We start from the raw sequence: 5,466 nt of genomic DNA, 5'->3' as shown, positions 1-5,466 counted from the left end.
ACCTGAAAGAACTCTGAAGAGAAAATTAAGAGAAGCTAAATTACAACAATCCAGAAACAATCTTTCAGAAATTTTCGAACAAGAGAAGGAGATGGCAGCCGAAAATAATAATAATAATAATGCAAGGAGAATGCTTGGTGACTTCACAAAACCAACATCCAAGTTTGATGGAAGAAGCATCTCCATTCCTGCCATTGGAGCCAATAACTTTGAGCTGAAACCTCAGCTAGTTGCCTTGATGCAACAAAACTGCAAGTTTTATGGACTTCCATCTGAAGATCCTTATCAGTTCTTAACTGAGTTCTTGCAGATCTGTGAGACTGTAAAGACGAATGGAGTTGATCCTGAAGTCTACAGACTCATGCTTTTCCCTTTTGCTGTAAGAGACAGAGCTAGAATATGGTTGGATTCACAACCTAAGGATAGCCTGGACTCCTGGGATAAGCTGGTCACTACCTTCTTGGATAAATTCTTTCCTCCTCAAAAGTTGAGCAAGCTGAGAGTGGATGTTTAAACCTTCAAACAAAAAGATGGTGAATCCCTCTATGAAGCTTGGGAAAGATACAAGCAGCTGACCAAAAGATGTCCATCTGACATGTTTTCAGAATGGACCCTATTAGATATATTCTACTATGGTCTCTCTGAATTTTCGAAAATGTCACTGGATCATTCTGCAGGTGGATCTATTCACCTGAAGAAAATGCCTGAAGAGGCTCAAGAACTCATTGACATGGTTGCAAACAATCAGTTCATGTACACCTCTGAGAGGAATTCCGTGAATAATGGGATACCTCAGAAGAAAGGAGTTCTTGAAATTGATGCTCTGAATGCCATATTGGCTCAGAACAAAATGTTGACTCAATAGGTCAACATAATCTCTCAAAATCTGAATGGATTGCAACATGCATCCAACAGCACTAGAGAGGCAGCTTCAGAAGAAGCTTATGATCCTGAGAACCCTGCCATGGCAGAGGTTAATTATATGGGTGAACCTTATGGAAACACCTATAATCCATCATGGAGAAATCATCCAAATTTCTCCTGGAAGGATCAACAAAAGCCTCAACAAGGCTTTAACAATGGTGGACGCAATAGGCTGGGCAATAGCAAGCCATATCCATCATCTCCTCAGCAACAGACAGAGAATTCAGAACAAAACACTTCTAATTTAGCCAATATAGTCTCTGATCTGTCAAAGGCCACTTTCAGTTTCATGAATGAAACAAGATCCTCCATTAGAAATTTGGAGGCACAAGTGGGCCAGCTGAGTAAGAAAGTCATTGAAACTCCTCCCAGTATTCTCCCAAGCAATACAGAAGAGAATCCAAAAGGAGAGTGCAAGGCCATTGATTTAATCAAAGTGGCCGAATGCACTAAGGAGGAGGAGGACGAAAATCCCAGTGAGGAAGACCTCCTGGGATGTCCTTCAAGCAAGAAGGAGTTTCCTATTAAGGATCCAAAGGAATCTGAGGCTCATCTAAAAACCATAGAGATTCCATTAAATCTCCTTCTGCCATTCATGAGCTCTGAAGATTATTCTTCCTCTGAAGAAGATGAAGATGTGACTGGAGAGCAAGTTGCTCAATATTTAGGAGCTATCATGAAGCTGAATGCCAAGCTGTTTGGTAATGAGACTTGGGAAAGTGAACCTCCCTTGCTCATTAGTGAACTAGATACTTGGATCCAGAAAACTCTACCTCAAAAGAAACAAGATCCTGGCAAGTTCTTAATACCTTGTACCATTGGCACCATGAGCTTTGAAAAAGCTCTATGTGATCTGGGGTCAGGGATAAATCTTATGCCACTCTCTGTAATGGAGAAGCTGGGGATCATTGAGGTACAACCTGCCTTGTTCTCATTGCAATTGGCAGACAAGTCCATGAGACAAGCTTATGGAATAGTAGAGGACGTGCTAGTAAAGGTTGAAGGCCTTTACATCCCTGCTGATTTCATAATCCTAGATACTAGGAAGGAAGATGATGAATGCATCATCCTAGGAAAACCTTTCCTAGCCACAGCAGGAGCTATGATAGATGTCAACAGAGGTGAGTTAGTCCTTCAATTGAATGGGGACTACCTTGTGTTTAAGGCACATGGCCATCCCTCTGTGACAAAAGAGAGTAAGCATGAAGAGCTTCTCACAGTTCAGAGTCAAGAAGAGCCCACACAGTCAAACTCTAAGTTTGGTGTTGTGAGGCCACAACCAAACTCTAAGTTTGATGTTAAGATCCCATATCCAAACTCTAAGTTTGGTGTGGACAACTATACAACATTGACCTGATCACCTTGTGGCTCCCTGAGAGCCACTGTCAAGCTATTGACATTAAAGAAGCGCTTGTTGGGAGGCAACCCAATTTTATTTATCTAATTTTATTTTATTTTGTTTTAGTGTTATTTTTGTGTTTAATTAGGTACATGATCATGAGGAGTCACGAAAAAATAAAAAAAAATTAAAAACAGAGTCAAAAACAGAAGAAAAAAATTGTTCACCCTGGAGGCAGCGCAAACTGGCGTTCAACGCCAGTAAGATGCATCTGGCTGGCGTTCAACGCCAGAACAGAGCACCATTCTGGCGCTGAACGCCAGAAACAAGCAACAACCTGGCGTTAAACGCCAAAAAGGTGCGCAGAGAGGACAAGCTGGCGCTGAACGCCAGGAACAAGCATGAAACTGGCGTTCAACGCCAGAAACATGCATTACATGGGCGTTGAACGCCCAGAACATGCACCAATGGGCGTTTGAACGCCAGAATGATGCATGAAGGCATTTTACAAGCCTATATGGTGAAGGAATGGTATTTCTTTTCACCTCAGGATCTGTGGACCCCACAGGATCACCTCAGGATCTGTGGACCCCACAGGATCCCCACCTACCATATTCCCACCTTACCTTCTAATCCTATTTTTGTGATTTGAATTCCCAATGTCACAATTCCCAATATTCTTCATCAATCACCTCAATTCCTCGTCCCAATTACCCCATTCACCATTCACATCAACCTCCTCTTCCCCATAAACCCCACCTACCTCCATAAAATTCAAATTCAATTTCCCACCCTTTCCCACCCAAAATGGCCGAACTCCCACCCTCCCTCTCCCTATAAATAACCTTCCACTCTTCTTCATTTTCACACATCACAAACCCACATTCTCCCACATAGCCGAACCACCTATTCTCCCTCTCTTCCCTATTCTATTCTTCTTCTTCTACTTTTCTTTTCTTTCTTGCTCGAGGGCGAGCAAAATTTTAAGTTTGGTGTGGTAAAAGCATAAGCTTTTTATTTTTCCATTACCATCAATGGCACCTAAGGCCGGAGTATCCTCTAGAAAAGGGAAAGGGAAGACAAAAGCTTCCACCTCCGAGTCATGGGAGAAGGAGAGATTCATCTCCAAGAGCCATCAAGACCACTTCTATGATGTTGTGGCAAAGAAGAAGGTGATCCCCGAGGTCCCTTTCAAGCTCAAAAAGAATGAGTATCCGGAAATCCGACATGAAATTCAAAGAAGAGGGTGGGAAGTCATAACCAACCCCATGCAACAAGTCAGAATACTGATGGTTCAAGAGTTCTATGCCAATGCATGGATCACTAGGAACCATGATCAAAGTATGAACCCGAATCCAAAGAACTATATCACAATGGTTCGGGGGAAATACTTAGATTTTAGTCCGGAAAATGTGAGGTTGGCGTTTCACTTGCCCATGATGCAAGAAGATGAATGCCCCTACACTAGAAGGGTCAACTTTAATCAAAGGTTGGACCAAGTCCTTATGGACATATGTGTGGAAGGAGCTCAGTGGAGAATAGACTCCAAAGGCAAGCCAGTCCAACTGAGAAGACTGGATCTCAAGCCTGTGGCTAGAGGATGGTTGGAGTTCATCCAAAGATCCATCATTCCTACTAGCAACCAATCTGAAGTTACTGTGGATCGGGCCATCATGATCCATAGCATCATGATTGGAGAGGAAGTAGAAGTTCATGAAGTCATATCCAATGAACTCTACAAAATAGCCGACAAGTCCTCACCCATGGCACGGCTAGCCTTCCCTCACCTTATTTGCCATCTATGTTACTAAGCTGGAGTTATTATAGATGGAGATGTCTCCATTGAAGAAGACAAGCCCATCACCAAGAAAAGGATGGAGCAAACAAGAGAAGTTCCTCACAGCCCTCAAGAAGAACATGAGGAAGTTCATCATCAACAAATGCCTCAAGGAATGCACTTTCCTCCCAACAACTATTGGGAGCAACTCAATACCTCCTTAGAAGATTTGAGCCATAATGTGGAACAATTAAGGGTGGAACATCATGAGCACTCCATCATTCTCCAAGAAATAAGAGAAGATCAAAGAGCAATGAGGGAGGAGCAACAAAGGCAAGGAAGGGACATAGAAGAGCTTAAGGACATTGTTGGACCTTCAAGAAGAAGACGCCACTAAAGGTGGATTCATTCCTTGTTCTTTATTTCTTTATGTTTTCGGTTTTTAATGTTGTGTTTATCTATGTTTTGTGTCTTTATTTCATGATCATTAGTATGTAACCATGCCTTAAAGCTATGAATAAATCCATTAATCCTTCACCACTCTTAAATGAAAAATGTTTTAATTCAAAAGAACAAGAAGTACATGAATTTCGAATTTATCCTTGAATTTAATTTAATTATATTGATGTGGTGACAATACTTTTTGTTTTCTGAATGAATGCTTGAACAGTGCATATGTCTTTTGATATTGTTGTTTATGAGTGTTAAAATTGTTGGCTCTTGAAAGAATGATGAACAAAGAGAAATGTTATTGATGATCTGAAAAATCATGAAATTGATTCTTGAAGCAAGAAAAAGCAGTGAAAAAGAAAGCTTGCGAAAAAAAAAGGTTGCGAAAAAAAAATAGAAAGAAAAAGAAAAAGCAAGCAGAAAAAGCCAATAGCCCTTAAAACCAAAAGGCAAGGGTAAAAAGGATCCAAGGCTTTGAGCATCAATGGATAGGAGGGCCCAAGGAAATTAAATCCAGGCCTAAGCGGCTAAATCAAGCTGTCCCTAACCATGTGCTTGTGTCATGAAGGTCCAAGTGAAAAGCTTGAGACTGAGTGGTTAAAGTCGTGATCCAAAGCAAAAGAGTGTGCTTAAGAGCTCTGGACACCACTAACTGGGGACTCTAGCAAAGCTAAGTCACAATCTGAAAAGGTTCACCCAGTTATGTGTCTGTGGCATTTGTGTATCCAGTGGTAATACTGGAAAACAAAGTGCTTAGGGCCACAGCCAAGACTCATAAGTAGCTGTGTTCAAGAATCAACATGCTTAACTAGGAAAATCAATAACACTATCCGAAATTCTGAGTTCCCAGAGACGCCAATCACTCTGAACTTCAAAGGAAAAAGTGAGATGCCAAAACTGTTCAGAAGCAAAAAGCTACAAGTCCCACTCATCTAATTAAATTAATATTCATTGATATTCTGGAATTTATAGTATA

The 5,466-nt window shown here is 41.2% G+C and overlaps 1 non-coding gene across 1 annotated transcript; it reads right to left on the bottom strand.

Moving 5' to 3' along the window:
• Positions 1–493: 493 nt before the first annotated feature.
• LOC112699958 (small nucleolar RNA R71) lies at positions 494–597 on the bottom strand. The gene has a single exon (XR_003152889.1). It is a non-coding gene; the product is annotated as a small nucleolar RNA R71 (small nucleolar RNA).
• Positions 598–5,466: the final 4,869 nt, after the last annotated feature.

Source organism: Arachis hypogaea, chromosome 6, assembly GCF_003086295.3.
Source record: "Arachis hypogaea cultivar Tifrunner chromosome 6, arahy.Tifrunner.gnm2.J5K5, whole genome shotgun sequence".
Classification (NCBI taxonomy): Eukaryota; Viridiplantae; Streptophyta; class Magnoliopsida; order Fabales; family Fabaceae; genus Arachis; species Arachis hypogaea.
Note: the sequence above shows the minus strand (reverse complement) of the source record. Positions and strands in the feature narration are given on the sequence as shown.